A 21796-nucleotide genomic window follows, 5' to 3' on the forward strand; every position below is an offset into this window, starting at 1 on the left:
TTGCAGTTAGCTACAAGAATAGTCATTGAAGTATATGAAGTGCTCAAAAAATGTACTTCAATAGTCTGAACTTCAAAAAATGCCTTGAATGTTATTCCTTCCTTAAGTGAAAGCATTTGTTCTCCGTGGGGGCTGGGTAGCAGAAGGTCATCTGTGGATAGTGTGGTAACATAGTCTTTTATGTTCTTTCATGTTCTGAAGAACTGGAATGGACATACATATGCTTGTTCAGAGTCAGAAGGACTCTGCACAAAATTTTCCCTGAATTAAAGAGTAATTGAAGACGCAGAGAACACAGCAGGATGGTTCCCTGGCAGCTGGTTACATCAGGCTCTATCTTCCTACCACCTTCACTACCAAGCAAATGCAACAAGAGCAGGAGGTCTGTGCTGTGCAGATAGGCACTAGACATGGCAAGTACAGTTTCTTACTGACTTTGCTCCTTCACCAACATGGTACAGTGGGACTCATTAAAAAGCAAATACTGTAGTGTGGATGCTTTAGTAAATGGCTGTGCCTGTATGCATGACTCAGTACAGTCACAGCTACAGCCTAAGTTGTCTAAGCAGCAACTAAGCTAGTGCTAACAAGTGCCCTGGAGGTAGGATTCTAGGTACAACATTTGTGTAGTGCAATAATTTAATATAATTTTTTATGCTTCATAATTTGGTGCGTTCCCACACAATTCAGCATAGCTGGTACTAATGGAAGACAGAGGGACACCAGCTAATGGTGCCCTGTTGCACTGAGTGTAGTACCTGGTATCCACATGGTTTTGCAAAAGTACCAGTGGGGATGTTGTTTTTGAGTATATGGATTGGTGCATAGCTAAACACACAGCTTCAGGCAGAGCTGTAGCTGTACCACTGCAGGGAAAGAGACTGGGAACACATCCACAGCAGGCCCACACTGGGATGGGGTGTTTCCCCCACATGCTTCACATCCTATTGTACTTTCCAGACTGGTGAATGAAGCAGAGCTTAGAAAATGGAATAAGTTTTTTTTTCTTTTTCCTTTTTTCTTTTTTTAAATAAATTTTCTCTTTTCCCCTTATTTGTGAATTTCTGCAAGAAAAGAAACTGCAGCCCCAACTTTTGGAATGCATCCAGCTATCAAAATTCAATGATGTAGTGACAACTAAGTACTTTAATTCAGTTTGAAGTCAGAGTAATTCAGCAAGAAGGGAATTTATTGCAAAGTACTATTCAATCCCACACATACATTAGACAGCAAATGGACTGTACATTATTATTATTTCATTTTCAATTTCTGTCAGTTGTGCTGTGGGAATTTTTTTTTTCACATAGAGTGTTTAATTCTGGAAGCAATAGTCATTTCTTAGTACTGGAAGGAAGTAACAGTGGACAAAACCACCTACAGACTGGCAAATTTAGAGCATCTCTAAATCCATCATCAGCTTCATTCTTTGGCATATTTCAGTTACATACCACAGACAACACAGACAGCAGCTTAGCAGTAAATATAGAAATCAGTTTCTGCAAAGCTGAAGCTACAGGCTTTCCATAGGCTGGCCGGGACGAGCTACATGGCAAGTGCTGCACGTGCCTGACGCTATCTGGCAGTCTCGTTTCTGTGTCAGTGTGACACACCAGTCACGCTGTGTCCAACCCTATTTTCTGGTGCCCTCTGGACACCAGCTCTAAACCTGCCAAGGATTTTTACATACATCAGCAGATGCCTGTTCAGTTCCACCTTTAAAATCTTATTTTCACTGTTAATTCTGGCCCACACTTTCCATGTAACTGTAGATAAGCTAGGGGGTGGCAGGGCTCCCAGATATAAAATACCTGCAATAGCTGCTCAGTTCTTCAGGAAGCAACATTCAGTGGCATTGTCTCCAGCCGTGCAGACACTGGTCTGAGGATCACTGTATCTGTGAAGGGTACCGCTAGATGAAACTTGTATATCAGTCCATGTGTATAGCCACATGCCGGCCCTTAGTGCTGTTTCATTTAATTAATTAGGTCGGTTTAATAACTGCCTAACTCTGCTTTGTAAATTGGTACCCAAAAAGCAGTGAAAAGATGGTGTTAAGTGCACACCAGCAGGACACGAATGCTGTTACGCAAGCACATTTCTATGAGAAAAGGACAGCTCAACTCCCAGCTGAATAAAAAGTGGGAAAAAATTATGGCCTGTCATAATAACAATGACAGTCTCCTTGTGCATCCTTCCGCGCAGGAACAGGGAGGCAAAGGAGCCCGAGCTGTGCAAGCCGCAGCATCCCTGCTGCAGGATGTGCAGGCACGTGCCAGTGGCTATCCAGCAAGGAGAGCATGGTCGTGCAGGCGGTGAGAGGCCAACACTGCCTGACAGGACGGAGCTTGTGCCGATGGCCTTTCTCCCAAACTGATGCCAGTGCTGTGGTGAAAGTGGGTTTTTTTCTGTGCTGAGTGGAAGTGCTGGGCCAGATTCCACTCTCTTTTCCTTGATTTAGGAAAAACACATTTTAGGAATTAATGCCTGACTCGGTTTTGTCTGTGGAGATGGGTTTTGTCTGTTCTACCCAAGCTTCTAGATAATGAACTGCAGCCCCCTCATGTCATAAACTAGCTCTGCCTAAGGAAGGAATGTTTACACAGGGGCTTGTTGCTAAGAACTGATGCCAGAGAATCATGGCACAAACATTTTCACCTTGACCCAGTGCTCCATCCTTCTGAGCTCCTGAAATAGCTGTGATCTTTGTTGATTCATACATTTTATGCATGCTTGCTGTACAGCTGGAAAACAAGCAACAGAGCTTTTCTTTGGAGATTGATGCAGAATTTGGACAGATTCTCCAGAAACACAGTGGCCAGGGTGATTGAATCTATCAAGCATAACAACATGAGGTGATATGATGGGGATATGATATAAGCTTTCTCAGTTCAGTGATGAGGACTGGCAGCAGAAGCCTCAAAATAAATGTTCAATTTGTTGAGATTGTGTGCTTTTTTGGGCCTCCTTCCACAACTGAACATATATAATGGAAAAAGTTAAGCAACCTCCAAAACTTTGCAAAGTCACAATGTATGAACTGATGGTAAAAGAAAGTGAATGCTGACTATTAGAAGACAAATTAAAATGTTTGGAGAATTCCTGGTGGATATGGAGATAAAAGAATATTTCCCAAGAGAGAATATGTCTAAATCAGCATAAAACAAGAACTAGCCTTTAGAATTTTGTCTGGTGGTGCAACCCCAGCTCAATGGAGTGTGAAGCATGACAACTCATCCATGGCATCTGCGGGCCATCTCCACACCGTGGTTTGTATGTTCTGCTAGGAACAGGCACAGTCGCTCCAAGTTACACAACTCTGGAGTAATCTCAATGATCAGTGAGAGACATTGAGTATGAAGAACGAAGTGACGCTCCTTAAAATAAAGGCCAGATGAGACACTTAGCCTAAAGCTGCAAGAGCCATTGAAATAATTGCTAACTCCTTAACCTTTCAAGAAAAAAATTAGCTGAACTGTAAAAACTGAAGGATTAAAAAGTGGGGAGGGGGGAGATAGAGAAAACTAGTAAGAGGAAGACACTTTTAATTTGCAACCTGCTCTCTTCATCAGAATTGCTTCAGGATAATCAGGCAGATGCGGATGTTTCTTGGAAGGTAATGCTTGAGTGGTGAAGGCAGAATACGACGGTTGGGTACAACATGCTTGCAAATTTGACAGGTTACATTATCTTTTATTGACATCCAAACAGAACTGCCAGACTCTGGAGGCTTTATTTTTGCATCAGCCTCTTTTTTTTATGACATCTGCCATCTTTAGAAGTTAAACAAACTTTTTATTGCTGAGTTTTAGCAGATTATCTCAAGCAGCCTTGGCTGCTTCTTGGTAAATTGTGCGATACATGATGTGTTTCTGACTTTAACCTGCATTTTTTTCTCCTTTTTTTTCTATAAAATAATTTGAAATAATTTATGAAATTCACTCTGTGTTATAATCTAACTTTGATCTGGGGGGACAATACCAAGGCGAAATAGAAAAAGATGGATTATAGTTCCTACATTAATAGACTTAGAGAAAAAAACCCCTGGTACACTTTATGAAATGAAAAAGATAAGAGCATGAATTAATAATACTTTAACAGCACTGGCACAAAATCCTTGGATGGTAATGCTCCAAAACTACTCACATTGATTTAAAATCTATATTTAAGACAGTTAGGTTTAGAAGTCCCTCTTCAGCTGCATCAGATATAGATTTTCAATTTACAAGATTATTTTAAATCGAGGTGTTTAATTCAGAAAATATCATATAAAGCTTTCCATGCTCAAAAGTAAATTCCTTTCTTTTGCTCTCTCAAATTATGCTAGTTAAAGTTTAACAGTCATCACTGATAAATGCTTCTGTATGACCATGTCAAAGCAGAACTGCTACATGACCCACAGAGGCCTTGTCCCAAGCTATGTGGTTATAGACTTTGGAGTCTGGAGTGAGGGAAAACCCCCTGTGGATACAGATCAGAAGAAGATGAGGCTCATGGAGCACTTAAAGTCACTGAGGGCCAAATTCTGCCTGAGGTGATGTGGCTCTATTGAGTATCACAACGGTTTGTGTCCATGCAAGGACAGAGTTTGTCAAAACCGTTTTACTACTAATAAATAGAGATTGATCAACTTAAAAACAAAGTTAGCCAGTTCTTTTCTTTATATTGAAGTAGCAGCATAATACAATTGATTATTGCTTTCTTGAATTCCAAAACAGTTCTTGAGGACTTTGCTGGAAGCGTGTACTGTTCATTCAAAGGGAAATGATTACAGCCTGCAGCTACATTAATGTTCGGATATGTAATTAGTACAGTGTCACTTTAAACAGCAAATTAATTCACAGTGGTTAGGTAAATTGGAACTCACATCTATTTTTCTGTAAAATGACTGAAATTTTTGGTGTGGCCCACCCAGCAAAACTGTGCTCTCCAAAAAAAGGGGTGAACTGGTGTGGAAGAGATGTGAAATTTAATTAGAACTAAAGGGTATTTGTCACAAACTCAAAAATTGTTACAAAGCATGCAAGCTGGGAAAAAAAATTGATTCCCACAGTGGCAAGAAATTTCTCCCTTAACTAATGATAGTAATGGGCAGAGAAGACAGTATCCAGATCCAAAGGAAAGTGCTAGTTTACGTTTAATGGCTTGAAGATGAGGAAAAATCACCCTGGCTTGAGTTCAAATTCATATTCTGTGGCTTCAGTATTCCTGTAATGTGTTTCTGAAACTGGAAAATAATTCTCTTCTCATTTTGGGTCCAGCCACACCACTGAATTTTATGTGTGGGCTTGGTGGTGGAAGTCAGAATTCCTCTCAGACCTCTAGTTTAGAGGTTTGATTTGATGACCAGGTCTGGAATGGCATCTTCTCATCCCGGAGAAAGAACCCCTTGGGCACCTCTGAGGTCATAGGAACGCATTGTGTTCTTGCTCCTTATGCAAACGGCAGAAGTAATGACTGTCTGGCTAATGATATCTGCCAGTGATTGTTCTTGAATGACTCACTGTGAGGACTACATAGGCCTGCTTAGCTGAGACGCCAGACTTCAATGATCATTCACTGCAGCTTCCAACTTCCACTCACACTGGGGATGAGGGGAGTGAAACACTAGGCAAGAGGTGATTTGCAAATCTCTGCCTCCATTCCACCAGGATTCATCATGACTCAAAGTTTATAGCCGTGGAGTGAAAGATGATGGCACTGTCAGAGTAGGGAAATGAATCCTGAGTAATGAGCAGGTTTCCCATTTATCCATAAATCAACTTATCCTTGTTGGTGGTATAAAACAGGTAAAAGGATGCTCTGTATACAGCAGGTTGCTGTGCTAATACATCCTGCTTACTATCTGAGGTGTCTCACAGAGCAGACAACGACACCCTTCCACAGAGCCTTGGGGGCTCAGACTAACTTCTCTCAGAAATGCCTCCAGTGAACAAAAACAAGGAGACACAAAAGGCGCAAGTGCAGAATAATTAAGCAGAATCTTGTCTAACTCAAATTATTTTCATGCCTTTTCCACAGGGCATCAGCAAATATTTAAGGATGTAATTTCAGCTCTAACCTTGAATTTCCTTGCTGTAGAAATGGATGGAGTGAATCATTTAGTTTTATCTGAACATAATTTTTCTGTAAAAAGCAGATTAATTCCGGGTCCCAAGTTTCTAGTACTCTGTGTTTTGATTTCCTTTTAGTGCCTATATAGGCACAGTTTAGGGAATTGGTAAGACAGATGGAGCTTGGTTAGCATGATTTTTTTTTCACACTGAATATAAAAGTGGTTGGGTATTTTTTTTACTATGCAGCTGAGACATGAAAGGCAGGTGGCTGGAAATAACTAATTTCTAGATAAACTATGTAACTCGTATCAAAAATCTTAGAATACACGCATAAAAATATTTGGGGATTCTTCAAGTGGCAGACTAATAGCTAAAAGCTGTTGTTGCACTCATCATTAGGCAACCTTAAGAGCCACATTACTGTCAAAAATAATGATGGCATTCCTTTTGATGCCCTCATAGGGAAAGACCTTTTAATTCATAGCTTTGTCCTTTGCCTAATCTGAGGTCTGACCAGTTGAACTGTACTTTATTCCAAGCGAGATAAATCTGGAAATGAACAGGCTGTGACTTTTATTTGAAGTAGATAGGAAAGCTTAAAAAAATTAAAATCTTTTGAACAGAAGTCTGACATTTTAGAGAAAACAGCTTATGTAATTTGCTAAATTCTGTTAATGTGAGTACTTATCAACAGAGTGCCTGAACAGGCATTCAGTCGGTCATCCTCACGAAAATAGCAGCTAAGTACACTTCATTTCCTTGCCTGCTTCTTTGAGTGTGTTTGGAGAAGCAAAAGTACCAAACGAAGTAGCAGCAGTATAAAAGTAATATGTGGGGAGTCAGGGGCAAAAAAACAATAAATCTACCAAAGGTTTTTTTGAACAGAGATAGCAATAATCTTGTCTTGTGTACCTGGCTTCAAAGTGCTGATCTTTATTATAATGCATAGCAATATATTGTACTGACTTGACACATATATATATATAAACACATGAAGGGATTTTCCAGCTCTGCTTCTCAAACCATTTCAGTTGGGAAGGAAATGTAAGTCCACAGGGAAAAGAACGCATAGAAGTAAATACTGTGCTCATAAGAAATTCAACGACAGCTCTGAATATTTTCGTTAGCATTAATTTATGACTTGAGTTGAGCATACAGTAAAAAAACATGCTGTCCTGTGAATATCCTCTTGGATTCACAAGTGAATTTCAGTTTAACTCTTTGAACCATTTCAAGGGGTTGTTTTCTGTGGATATTTGATACAGAGCTTTATTAGCAGAAACTGCTCTCAAAAATGCCCCTTTTAAATTCATAAGTTTGGATGTTCACCAAAAGTGATTTCTTGAGCTGCATATCCACAGTGCCAGTTAGTTAATTAGACAACTAACTTCATCAGGAAAAAGTTTTACATGGCTTATATAATTAAGAAATGCAGTATGATTTGCAAATGTTCACAACTCCTCATGAGTGATCGGCAGACCTGGAATTATTAATTTCGAAGGCATTCATAAATAATTCTGCAGAACAAATTTGGAAAAGTTGTGATCCATGTAAGGACAATTTTCAAACAAGAAAGAAAAGGCAGCATTTGTTTTTACATGATTAGCTGCTAAGTATTTGCTTAGCTTTATCTACTGTTGAAAGAACAGGTGCTGGCAAAGTTGCCAAAGAAATGCTTTCAGGCATCAGGATCTGGGGATCATGCTGGAAAGTCAGTAGGGCTGATTCCAGCTGCTGCGAGCTGGCGTGTCTTTGCTGAGGTCAGCTGAATGGCAGCTTTAGATTCCAGGTCAGAACTTGGCTTTTCTGCCCCAGGTCGGCAGCTACTCGGGTGCTTTTTCCATTTGCTGTGTTGACAGTACCAATAGCACACAGTGTTATCTGTGCACCTGATTTCCATTCTTCACTTCTCTTCCGCAGATTGACACATAGGTTGAATTCAAAAGTGCAGGGAAAGAGCTTTGCCTGCGAAAGGAACCTGCACACCAGAGGGTTTGCTCTAAACTATTGTGAGACCTCCGGCTACAACACAGGACATGGGAGCTTTTCTGAACCCTCGTGTCTTGTGTTGCAGCCAGAGGGGCACATCTTTTCAACAGGCTCTGAGATAAATAGAAGAAACCAACGTGAAAGAGATGTAAAGACAAAGTGAGAGACGGGTACAGGCATGGGACTTCAATGAACGTCTAAAGAAGCAGACTCAGGAATGTGACCGTTGGCATTAGCCTTTGAAGCTTTTTCCTAGATCCAGAGAAGATGTCAGATTTCTGCCTGCTCTTGAATGAAGATTCAAAGTTCTGAATCAGGTAGTAAAAGTCACTGTACTTGCAATGCCACTGGCACTGCTAGTTTTATTTTTTTTTCTGCAAATTTGACTAGGATCGCTGAATTAAACACAAAGCAGTTTGCAATTATCTCATGATCTGTCCTTTTGAAACTCAGCTGTTTTGTATCTGTACTTCAGCAGTTGTAGGTATGAGCTATCCATAGAAATAGAACTAGAATAAGTATCCTCAATGTTTTAAGCAGAGAGAATGCCTATGATTAGCACTGAATTTTTTGTTTCTCCCTGGGACAAATTTTTCACTTCTTTCAGCAGCTGACTTCAGGGTGTGCCTCATCTTGGGTAGGAGCTGCAACACAATTTCTTTGTTTTGGATTAACTTTCCCACTTGTTCAAAATATTGCATGCCTTTTTGTCCCATCCAATAAGGTGTACTCAACTGAAATGTTCCTTTTAAATGCTGCCTTATATGGGATACACTGGGATATAATGTTTTAAATATATGGATTAAAAATATGCTGAAATACTGAAATACTCAGAAGAGGATTATGGACTTATATTTTTGAGTTGTTAAAATAACATAATAAGGGTGATTAAAAATATTCATGTTCCAGTCCTTCCATTTTGACATCTTTTAGGAAGCTACAGAGACATGTCTCGTCATCTGTCAATAGACATGTTTAGATTTTGGTGTAAGAGCTGAATAATTTAGAATATGTTTCCAGACCATCTTTGATCTCAACAGATTTTGCCCCATTCTCTATTGATTGATTTCCGTGGCAACACACACAAAACAAAGTTCTGATCAAGGGATTAACAGGAGCTAAACCTTGGGTCATCACAAGACAGAGTTTTTGAAGATTGCCTTACCAGACAAATACTCTATTTTTGTAGTCTATTTGTGATTACTATTTCCCAGGGGAAAAATAAAAAGGTACTTTAAGAAATGTAAATAAATATTCTCACCTTCACTTCTCTGATCAGGCTCGATGTTTCCTGCACAGTTTGTGCAGTTATCATTTAAATGAAAGAGGGTGCTTTCATTAACAAAGTGGCCTCCTGGGTCACTGGCTGACTTTTCAATGCCATTTATACTCTTCTGTTTGATCTCCTGAGCTTTGCTGCAAGTCAGCAGAATGAATTAGCAAAATAACCCATGAGAGACCAGTAATCCAATGCCATCTATTACCCCATTTATTCCCACTGGGTTGAAAAGCCCAGTTGTTGCATCTCTGTGTGTGCATGTCTCCTCCTCCAATGCGTCTTTCAGTCCTGAAGGATAAAACCTGATAATCTGAAAAATTTTGATAGAGGAGCTCCATCTCTCAGTATTCTCGAATACAAATCATGTTCGGATGTCTTCTGAGGGGAAAGGGAGTGAGAAAAATTTCCCCATCCCTGTGGAAGGCCTTGGAGGTTTCAACACTTCAGGAGAAAACAGGAACTCATGCACTTGGATAGAAGAACAGAGCTCTGAGTGTAAATTTCTGCAATTGCAAAGTTTACTATAGCCTAAGCATTTTACCTAGTGATTTTTCCCTTTCTAAAATATCCCATATGGGCTTGCAAAAATTCCAAGAGCTTCCTAAAATACTCAAAATGAAGGATGTACTTCAGGGTTTTTTCTGTGATCTTTATTCAAATACTTTTCTTCCTATTGCATGCATTAAGTTTTGCACTTGAATTACAAAGCAAATGGTTTGACAGAAAAATATGCCTATGCTGTGGGAGAGGTGTAGTTTTTTGCTCTGGAATCTATTGGCTAGACTGTACCAGTTCAGTAGAGTTTTGCAAGTAGCTAGCCATCAGACTGTAGCCAAACCCCTAGTTTAAAGAAAAAACCCCAGCAGTTAAGTATAGTTTAATTTTTTTCCCCCAGGAAGTATTGTTATTATAAACTGTAATTAGTGGTTTTAACTCAGCAATATTTCATTTCTCTTACTGGAGAAAAAGCTTCCTAGCTGAGCATCTTTGTTAGAGCTGTCAGTGTCTGCATTCAGAAAAGAGCTGTGATCGAAAACGGGTAATTTCTTGGCAGTTTAGATGGACGCCCCACCAATCAAGAAAGCTGAGGTCTCCTAATGATCTTAAAATAACAGAAAAAGAAATTTTGTCAAACATTCAGGTGTTTTTCAGAGAACCTATTTTCTCAAGTGAGAAGTTTTTTTTGTTGGCAGTGGCTGAATGCTTAATTACAGTAGCTGTGCTAAATATCACTGCTGGCGCTTGAGATATATTTAGATTCAGCTCCCTCTGTCTCAGAAAACCCAGCAATTAAAATGCAGCACTGTAACATAACGTAACTGATAATAGGTATAGGGCTAAGGAAGCTTTTAGATGTTGCCAAATCTGCTATTGAAACCATGGATGAAGCATGAAAATGGTGGGAACTATTTCTTCCTGTACTAGTCAGAGCCTGTACTCAGTTCCATCAGTGCAACGTGCAGCAGTACAGGGATTTTCCAGGGAATCTGAAGGAGTTAGGTGCCTTTGACAGTAATAATCACTACAGCATTAGTCTTACTGTCTATAATTGATCAGCTTCACAAGATTTGCTTCAAATAATGAAGCAAAGCTCAGTCCTGAACAGACCTAAAGTATCCCTTTTAAAAGCCTCTCTCCTCTCCTCTCCTCTCCTCTCCTCTCCTCTCCTCTCCTCTCCTCTCCTCTCCTCTCCTCTCCTCTCCTCTCCTCTCCTCTCCTCTCCTCTCCTCTCCTCTCCTCTCCTCTCCTCTCCTCTCCTCTCCTCTCCTCTCCCATGAGGTTTATCCATAATTTCTCCTTTTCTCTCTCATGAGGTTTATCCATCCTTTGGGTTCTGAATCACTGCATGTGATTCCCATCTGGTCTGACTTCTTGCACAGATCAGCACAAGTCGACGCAATCATCCCAGTTCTCCCCATGGGCTCTGATTTCATCTAGTGTTCTCAGGCAGCGAGAGAGAAGGAGACCGAGTGTGGGACATAAAACCTAAAGGTTTATGCTATCCTATCCCTGCCTGAACCTTTTATGATTTCATCTCTTCTTTGCTTCCTGTTCTCCTCCTCCCCCTTCTCTGAATACGCTCAGCCCTCTCTGATTTAATGAGCACTAAAGTCATTAAGCTCTATTAAGGCTCAGACATCCTCAGACAGTCCCAGGACAGAGGACATAGCAGAATGCAAGCTCTAGTACATAATTCGTGACTGTATCTTTAACTGTCATCCATGTGCAGGAAATACAGCACAGTACATCTTGAAGGACAAACTGGGAAGGCATTGTCTCCTTGACACATACTATTTGACTTTGCTGGCAGAAACCTGCTTTGCAACATACATGGAAAAGGCCTGCGCTCTTACGGGCTCTGAACTTTCCAGGGGTTGCATTTACTGTGGAAAAGTGATGTAATAAAGAGCCACCCTTGTCCTCATTTGAGCTCTACTTACACTTTGAAAGTCCCGTGCAGTTCACTGAAAGTTTCTCCATCTGTTTTCAAAACATGGAACATAGTGATTATCAGAGCTCCATACTGATGGGATAAGGAACTGACTCAGCCTGTTTATCTGTAAAACAGTGGCACTATATAAGTTACTTTAGCCAGTGAGTTTCCTGGAAAGCAAAGGAGCTGTTTATATTTGCAGGCTAAATCAGTCTGTGATCACTGTATACAGCATGAGAACAAAGGTGGCAATTCACTCAAACCACAGAAAAAAATCTTATCTGTCATTTACAGTGCCATTCTTTAAAGCTCCTTTCAGTATTTTTAAATTGAATTATCATATGTATAGTCTACATGTCCTTGATTCACTGAGTATTTAATTGACAAAACCCCCATTTTCAACTGAAAAAGGCAGCTTTGATGGAAACATAATAATCCATGCACCATTAGTGGTTATAGTCAAAAAGGAACAGTAAAAATGTCACCTTCTAGCTCAGGTCAGCTTCCTGAGTAGATCACAGGTGGTGTTTGTTCACTTTACTGACTAAAATAAATCTTATTTCTCTCAGCTGCAAGAACAATGCAGCTAATGGAGATTGAGGTGGGCTGTAGGCTGCATCGCATGTATTCAGCGGAGATTAATTTAGTTGTCAGTAGTCATGATTCAGGGGAAACATCCATTAAGAGTCTTGAGTGAACTTGCAGTAGTCAGAAAAGAGATTGTCCCTGTAAACTAAGCCTCACCAAAGAGGAATGGCAATCATGTGGGTTCCCACAATGCTCCTTGATTAGGGCCAGGCTGGGCAAGGTAGGCCACTTGTGGGGACCTGCCTCCTCCCTGTGGGCAAAGGAAGGGAGCAAGGCAAGATCCGGCAGAGCAATCCCGTAAATCCGACAGAGGGTCAACACAGAATCCCAGTGGGAGTGATGAGGTGAGTGATCGGTGCCTGTGGCAGCAGGAAAATGAGAAGGGGTTTTTTTCCCTCTTCACACTGGCCTGCACAGCCAGTTAGCTGTGAGGGGACATTTTTCAAAGTTGTCTACCTTTTTAAAGGTAGAGTGGCTTCTGTGGCAGTACAAGTCCTGTCCTGAACCCTCCTGCATCCTGCTCCTGGCTGACACAATGACACTGGCAGCACTGCTGATCTCCATGCACATGATACCAGGCTGTGCCAATTGCTGGGTGCTCTCACCTCAAGCACAGGTTCCAGTCTGGCCCTATTGCACTTCTGATGCTTTTCTCCATTGTTTCTGGTCTCCAAAGATGAGGTGGAGCCAGCAGCAGAAGAGAGATCAGTGGGATTTTCTATTCAATGCCATTGGTACATTTTCCTCACCATCGCTGTGCTGGGAAAACCTCTGAGCTATACGGACCCAGAGGGGGTCTGTTGGTTATGTGGTGTAGCTGGAGCAGGAGGGAATCAGACTGGGATTAGGGTATCCCATTAGGGCAGCATGTGAGTGGGCAAAGGCTGCCAGCATCAGACATTCTGCTCTAAGGGGGCTGGGAGGGAGGGAGAAAGAGTCAGGGGCTGAGGGAGAGAGAGATAAAGAGGAGGAGATCCAGACTCACATCCTGCAGGACTGCACTGCCTCCTCTTCCAGGAGATTTTGCAGTGTATACTTGTACTGACCTACTAGTTCAGCTTTATGGATGTTTGGAATGCCATTGGCCCTCAGCACTTGACACAGAAATGCAAAGCCACAATCTCTGCTTTATTTGCAGAAGGAGGCTGGAACTATTTTGAATTTTGAAGCCATGACAATGAAAAAAGGTTTGGAATGGAGAGTGGTGCAGAAAATGAGACAAAAACGGAGCATGTGTGGGTGTGTGCAGGTGTACTCATGGGCTGAGGAGAGAAGAGGTGCAAATGTTTGGGAGCCAATGTTAGAGACACTTGTTTCCCTTGTGTTCCTCCAGAGCAACTCCATCAAATTCTGCTGAGCCATCTTCCCTTTAAAGTAATGGGACATGAAACTTTGCCCACAGTCTTTGCTGCAGGAGCCATTTCAGTTTTTCAGAAGAGTTGCAAACCTGCAAGCTGAACCTGAATGTCGTTCACAAAAGCTGTTCTCTTTACATCTCTCCCCTGGCGTGGGTGTATCACACCAGGTTACTGAGGCAATGCTACATTTCAGCGTTTTCTGTTTGAATTTTTTAATAAATATTGCAAAAAGCAAACACATTTCCTTCTACTCTGCTAGCACGGGAAAAGCAAGGAGTAGAAAAGGCACTGAGATGAAAGACATAACTACAGGTGGAACGCATCCACCAGCTGACGAGCAAACAATACCCAGACTAGCGAGAAAATACTTTCAACACTGTGGCAGGGCAGGCCAGGCTTCCCTGTTCCTACACACAGTGGAGTTACAACTCCAGTGCAGTTACAGCTGTGGCTGTCATGGGCATCCTAAAGAAACACCAAATCCAGCTGGCAGAAGGTTCCAACCTTTCCATGGTGTCATCCTCCGCAGAAGGCCACCCTTGTGTGTACTGGGGCAGTGCCAGGCAGGGAGCTGCAGGGTTCCCATGGCAGCTCTCCAGCTGCATGCATGCTGGAATTGAGCTGAGTCTCCATCAGGGACTGACTCACTGCAGCACACTGACCTGCAAGGGAGCAGATTTCAAGGCCCAGTCGGTGGTGGCAATGTCCTCTCTTGTCACTCCCTGCCAGCAGAAGCCCCTGTGTGCTGGGGACTGCAGCTTAGTCACTCTGCAACCTGTATCCCTCTTCCTCTGCTACTGTGGGGTAGGGGAGAGGGGAGAAAGGATGATAAATTGGTATCACCACCTAAACCACTGCACCCAGAGGGCTGCACTTCTGTGTGGGTGCCTGCGCCCTCTGTGTCACACTGAGGATGGGGAGGTTGAGTGGAATTATCTACTTTTGAAAAGTTCATGGGAAATTTAAATGTTGGGCATCTCTGACAGGCTGTTTCCAAAGGCTTTTTTACTTATGGATTAACCCTCCTCCTCTAAAAGTAGGTTTGTTCACGCAAGAAAAATTAACATTAAGGCTGCTATTGTTAATCTAATCTCTTCCTTTTGATTAATTTTGCCAATGTTGTAAAAGGAAAAACAGAATTCTCTTTTTTCATGGCCTCATATGGTCTCTGTCCATAGCAGAGGCCAGTGCTGAGGAAGCACCTGGGGCACTCCAGGTCTTTTGCTCTTTTTTCAGCAGTGGATTCAAATATAACCAAGTTAATTGGCCAAAACCTTTTATTAGCAGTGCACAGGCTAGGTGATATAGTAAGGGCTGAATATAGTAAGGGCTAAGAAAGTCCTTGCAAACGATGTAAAGGGAGAGTCAATAATTCTTATGCGCTGCCTTCTTCTCTGCAACAGAACCATCCACACGTATTATAAGAAGAGCTGAATCACTGCATTATAAATAGATTCACTACGTATTTCTTCTCCCTGAAAATAATTTCGAATTGAACATGCCTACTCTATTCACTTTGAATTACTGCTCCCGAGAAAAGAGAAGATGGTGACATTTTCTAACTTTCTACTTTCCCCATTAGTAGTCTGACTGTTAAAAGCCTTGACTGTTAGCCTTTGGGATGCAAACCTGCTCCCATTTAAGTCAATGTGAGTTTTATCATTGATTTAATTGGAAGTGAGATTGAGCCATTGGGCATGTGAGTGGCTTTGTATAGAACTTTGAAAAAAATAATAAAGGAGACCGAGGCAAAATGTAGTGCCAGTTTTTTCATCACAGCAATAACCCAGCTTTGCCCAGCCTGCCAAGAGTCATGCTAAGAGGAAAGCCTAGCCTCAAAAGAAGTGCTCATAATATTACAGCTTAATTAGTTTATGGGAGGAAAATGCTGAAGGGGAGAGCCTCTCCCGTTGTTAAGTATTTCAGCATTGCAACGCTGACTAATGTTGTCTGCTCAACATTAAGTTAGCCAGAGTCCTTGCCCTGTTCCACTGCAGCCTGCCTAGGATTCTGTGCTCCCTCCTCAAGCCTTGGTTTTGATTTAATGACAGTCATGCTGGGTATCTCTGAAAACACAGAAAATATTGTTTTTCTGTGTATCTAATTTGCCCATTATTAATATTATCCCTGATCTTTTAAGTAGGTGATTATTAAGCAAAGAAATAGCAATGAAGCAAGGAAAGAATGTGATAGGGAGATTTACTGTGTGGGAGGCAGAGATAAAATTAGATTTCTTTAAGCTATGTAGTACAGTTATTAGGAAGTTAGGCTAATTTTTCAAGGAGCTGTCACTTAAATAACCTCATCTTATTATTCATGCTGAGGTATTTACTACAAAAATTCCTTCCCCCAGGTCATCATTTTTTCCAGCAGCAGAAGTTGGGAATTCAACAATTGTTTGCAGACCTGAATAATGCAATGACATGTTATGGTAATGCGAATGGTAGATTATTAAAGGATATGATTTAAAACCACTCTGCTGGTTCTAGTGGAATTTGTTTGTTTGGCCTCTTTTAGTATTTTCACCAGCTCCCTCCAAGTTTTCCATTTACAGTCTCAGTGGAGACAGCAGTAAATTTTACCCACCTCAATTTGTTCTTAATGCTGTTTCTTATTATCTGCTGACTTTTCTAAAGGTGCCCCAGCATCAATCCCACTGGCTGTTAACAGCACCCAGTATCTCCACCACCACAGAACTCCCAAGTGTATTTTGCCTTAATTAGTTTCTTTTTTTCCCCCATATCTATTCTGTTGCTCCCACCTAGACTGCATATGAATTAATCAGACTGACTTTTAGGCTAAACTATGGGCTCTTAGGAGCATGTGTAGCTCTTAACACAGAACACATTTTCCAAGCCCTGAAGTGGGAGGTAGTCTCAAATAATTTGTGGGTTTGGCAGTCCTGCACTGCTTGGCAAATATTTCCACTTACACTTCTTTCAACAAAGTGACTCCAGCTCTGCTCCTGTTCTGTTTTGCTTTACAGGATTGTTTACAGAACTACCTCAGCATGTAGTTCTCAACTCCAGCTTGCTGGCACACCACCCTGAGCCACATGGGTTTATGCAGACTTCTCCTCCTGACCTTCCCAGTGAGCCAGGAGAGGTTTTCCTCAACCCCTGTGGCTCTTTACTGCAAAGTCAGCCTCTCAAAACTCAGGGGAGAACTCTAGCTTTTCTGTAAATAAGGATAATGCTGGAAGGAGGCAGGTTATAGTTCTTTATACCAAGAAGCACTGTAAAGAGATCAAGGGGGGAAAACACATGCTTTTGTCATGCTTTCATTATTTGCAGCCTTAACTTAATCTCTTGCTGCTGGTGATTTGCCAATAAAATGGGTCCTTCTTGTTTTAGAGAGGGCACATTGACCTCTGCTATGTTGTTGAATGTTGGCTGAATGACGCCTCACATGCCAAAGGCTCCAGGTTTAGAAAAAGGGTCAGCACACCATGAAGAGCTCTGCTCAACATACATGATTTGAGGGCAGAGATATTGAAATGAAGATCATCTAAAGTCCCTCAAAAATGGCTAAGATTGAAGAGCCTCCTTAAAGCTGCAAATCCATGTGTGCCCAAGACCTCTCCAGGTTAGCAGTGAAGAGAAACTATCGCTTCCACAATTATTGGCTGCTGACCTCCTGTGGCAGAGTGCATGTAGCTGTTCCTCTAGGACAAATTTGGGGAGGTTGGGGCTAACACAAATTTCATTTTTTTTTCAAAAGAAATGTTTTCTTATTTAAAATTAGGTAAATATGAACATGAAGGTGAGAGAAATGTGTCCTTAAAACATGGATTCAGTTCTAGTATGTGATAGGGAAAATCCTAACCAGCTCCTGAGGTTACCTCCAAAGCAGCAGCATATGGGAAAAATCAGCTTTGAAAGCAACCACTTTGATTCATGTAAATAGGTATAAAAATTCCTGAGGAAGCTCTGAAGTAAACTGGAAAAAAGTTAGTATGACTGGTTTGGCTGGGGTGGGAGGTGGTGCATTTTTGAAAATGCTGAGGAGAAGATGAAAATAGGGTTATTGGGAGATGCATTTGTCTCTGAAACTTCAGCAACTGCAGTAATTAAGCAGCACCAAGGAAAGTATTTTCAAGACAGATGCAGAACTGGAGTAATGCTAACCGAGACAGTGTACTAGTGATGTACAAACAGCTCTTCTGACCTCTGCTGCTAACTCCTCATGCTGCTCTAGGTCCACATGTTTCCACCCCTCCTCCTTCCTCTCTCCGTGTTTCTCTTTTTCTTGTTTCTTTCTCTTTCTTTCTTCAAACAAGGCCAATGCACAAAGGCTGAATCTGCCTGGCAATTTTGCATGCCAAATTCATAGGACTGTCAAGCTCCTCTCGTTCCCAGAAGTATCTGTCCTTAAAAACACTTGTAACAGAAGTGACATTGTAAACAAGACAAGTGTCCCCAATGAGCAAATGAAGCTTTTTAGAATTAAGTTTTCAGTAATATACATCAGCATTCAGTCAATTGTTTTCTTAACCTGATTATGGCACTACACTCCTTGTAACAATAAACATTGTATTTGTCTTTTGTAGGGAAAGAAAAATGGAGGTAAGAAATGTGCAGACAGTCAGGAAGACTGTAACTGGGGCATGGATTCAATGCAGGATGCCTTGAAAACCCTCCTTCAGATTTGTTTTTCTCTTTTGGTGACCTTGTCCAGTTCTTTTAGGTTTCTTTTGCTGCAGTATATGTGACTGCAGGACACCAGTACAAACTCCCTTCTTCATCACACAAGAACAAGAGGTGGTTCCCCTCAGTCTCCAGTGTTCACACGCATGCACCCCTGCCCTGGGCTCCATGTTGCACTGCCACCAACATATTGGTGTGCTAGAGAGGCACAGGCCTGTTGTCACTTGGTTTCCTCATTGCAGGCAGGTGACAGGGGATGTGTTTGCGCATAGGGTTTCCATGGGGCTTTGCACCATGGCCGCCCTGCTGGAGCTGACACATGCTGATGGGTGTGAGCTCTCCTTTTTTTAATAAGAGGAAAGCAGGACCTTAAACTGGATCAGAAACGATCCAAAAGATCCTTATTATCACAGCATCCCAGGGCCCTTCGCTCCCTGGGGCCTCCCAGCTGCAGGGCCGGGTGGATGTGCTTCCTCGACAGCCAGCCCCAGCCCCAAGAGTCTTGGGAGTGCACCAAAAGTTTGGTGCAGCACACAAATAGGTGTTTCATGTAAGAATTCCTTTCTGGTCATCTTGTCCTCCTTTGTCCAACCCCCACGGTCCCACGGGTGCTGTGGAATTCATTCCCCTGACCCAGAATTTCCCTTGGGTCCCTACACAACTTCTAAGGCCAGTCGTCCAAAATTTTGGGTTTAACTGTTCTGCCTTTGTCTGAACCGTTCTGTGAAATGCAATTAGCACATATTTACCTAGCTGAGAGGCACATTGTAAGGCCTAATGAATGGTCTCAGAGTACCTGGTGTGGTGTTAAAGCCTAGAAGAGCCTGATAAGGTGGTGAGCTTTACTTAATTAAGTTAACCGTCAGATTAATCAAGCTGCATGTTTAAAAAAAGCAACGTGAGAGCACAGAGCTCCTGCAGGTCTGCAGTCTTGTTTCTGGGGCTGCTCTCATTAGATAGAGCCAAACACAGTATCTGTCAGAGGGTATGTACATTGCTGGGGTACGCGTTGATCCTCCCTGCTTATTTATGCTTTACAAAGAGTAAATTTCAGAAATAAATTGTTGATCTACTCTGCATGCAGCGAAACTTTGCCCAGGGCTGGACTGGTGATTTTTTTTTTCTGTGTGTCTACTTGGTCCTTTGGATGATGCCCACATGCTGCTATTTCAGTTCCTAACCAAGCAATTATCCAGTTACATGTATGTGCAGCAAGCACACTGAGCACAGCTGCCTCCCTGGTGACTTCAAGGAAACTCAGGTGTCTCTTTCACTCCTTTTATTGCATTGACCCTTTGTACATCATCCTGTAATTATTCTTCTTTAGCGATTTATGGCTATAAAGGTATATCCTTTTAAAGCCCTCTCTCCCCTCTTGGCAGATTGCAATTCTTTTTCTTTTTTTTTTTTAATTTTATTTTTTAATGACTAATTAGCTGGGGGCTTTGTGGATAGGCTGTTGGTTTTAGTGCCTCACTGCAGGGCCCCTTCCCGCTCAAGTGTAAAAGACAGAGAGGTCGCAATAGCAGTGCTCAGCATAATTTCCCCCCTCCTCCATTGGAAATCTGCCACCCACCTCTTTAGCTCTTGACGTGAAAAAAGAAAGAAGCAATATGTGGGAGAATCGCTGGTGTGTTGTCTGGCAGTGTGACGTGTAATGCTTCTTTTGCTGGGAAACAGCTGAAAAGGGAAAGGGGTTGCTGACTGGCTTCTCTTGCCATCCACGGTCAAGCAGAAGAAGACACTGAGTGGGAAAGCAGAGCTGGTACAGCCAGTAAGCCATGCAGAAGCAGCCATAAATCCCCTGTCGATGTGCAGATGAAACTCAGTCAGCAGAGAGTTCTCAGATGCTGGATACAAGCCTAGGTGGAAGAAGACAGAGAACAAACTGTCCCCCAGTGGAGCTCTGGCAGAGGGCAAGAGAAGACAGAGAATAAACAGTGTCACCCAGTGGAGCTGGAGCAGAGGGGAAGGCAGCCCTCGGTGACGGGGAGGCGTGATGCAGGAGCCCAAAGGGCCTCAACACAAGCCCAAGAGAGCTCCTGAACAGGGGACTGTACCAACAAGGACCTCTGCCAAATTTCTGCTAACTGTGTCTGATGAAAATATTTCCAGCTGAGTAGCAGTGTCTCTTGGAGGGGATTATTTTGTCTTCATGGGGTGAAAAAGGTGAACAGAGCCAGCATGACTGTAGACAGTGGTAGCTGGTGTCATCAGGAGCTGCTTTATATCTAGTGGAGTCTTAACTGTGTAAACCTCTTGGGTAATCAGTAGTTTAAACATAGTTGAACATAGTAGGCAAAATCTACTGGTTTGGTTTTTTTCTTGGGAAAAAGTAGAATTCCAAGGAATGATGAAGACTTGTTTGAGAGTTGGTGTGAGTATCTGTGGCTTTGGGTGATCTATCAAATCCCAGAAAATATACTGTATTGTATAAGGTAAAATGCAAAAGTGAATGGTTTACTTTAATGGAAAGATATAATCTATCATAGGACTAATCTATACATGCATTTCTTTATGAATTAAAAGATGGTATCTTCCAGTTCATACTCACCATGCTTGTAAGACATGTTCCAGGAGACAGAAAACTTGTGAGCAAGGAAGTGAACTTAAGCCATGTTGTATTTGTTGCTTTTGATTATGTCAGTTTGGAGGAAGAATCCTCAGAAAGAGATCTAACAGAAATATTTACAGTGACACAGATGACACTATACCCCCTGGGCTTTGGCTCAAGCAAGTGAGATATCCAGGCAAATCACTTTTTCTTACTGGAGAAGAAAAAAAAAATGCATTAAAGGTGTCATTTAATGCATGCCACAGTTGTAGAAAGGTGTTTTTTATATGGGGAGACACTGATGTATTTCCTTACAGACAGCATGCATCACTGTAAGCCAGCCTGCCTGCTTTATTTTGTGTATCTGGCTATACAGACACTTCCTATTCTAATTTAATTTCAAGAAACTGAACTTCCATGAAGAGATTTATTATGAGTGTGATGATTTCAGGCTTTAAAAGTGAGCCAGAGGTGATTTTAAAAGATGATATAAGCTTTCGTATACATCAAATGTCTCATTGGATGAACTATTAAAATGAGCTTGATTTTATCTGGATTATCTTTAAATGCCCAAATTAGTTTTCACACTGTCTAAAGGGATGCAGAGATCTGGGTTTGCATTTGTGAATCCAAAGGCTGGAGCTGACTCTCACTTGGTGTCTGAATGGGAAACTGGATTTTTTTGGCTTTGGATACAGCCTGCATTTCTCTAAGATATATGCTCTTTGTCCGTTTGGAAACTGCCCACACAGTTTGAAGACTTTGTTCGTCAGGAGTTTCTGAGTGCTAAACAAAGCTTTCCAGGGGGGCAACACTGTACCTTGTGGTGTTTCACAGGTGGGATATGGATCTGTGCCTTGACTTTTTGCTGCATGTGTGCCTAGGCTGCAGTGAG

At 41.8% G+C, this 21796-nt stretch overlaps 1 long non-coding RNA gene across 4 annotated transcripts in view; it reads left to right on the top strand.

Annotated features, from left to right (window-relative positions):
- LOC116448513 overlaps nucleotides 1-21796 on the top strand; it is an 82298-nt gene that overhangs the window by 33022 nt on the left and 27480 nt on the right. The window contains exon 1 of one of the 4 annotated variants that reach the window (XR_004241983.1): nucleotides 8148-8359. The exons of the other annotated variants lie outside the window; for them this stretch is intronic. This is a non-coding gene — a long non-coding RNA (uncharacterized LOC116448513). Of the gene's footprint in view, nucleotides 1-8147; nucleotides 8360-21796 lie in introns of those variants that run through there. 4 annotated transcript variants of the gene reach the window in all.

Source organism: Corvus moneduloides, chromosome 1 (genome assembly GCF_009650955.1).
Source record: "Corvus moneduloides isolate bCorMon1 chromosome 1, bCorMon1.pri, whole genome shotgun sequence".
In the NCBI taxonomy this organism is placed as follows: Eukaryota; Metazoa; Chordata; class Aves; order Passeriformes; family Corvidae; genus Corvus; species Corvus moneduloides.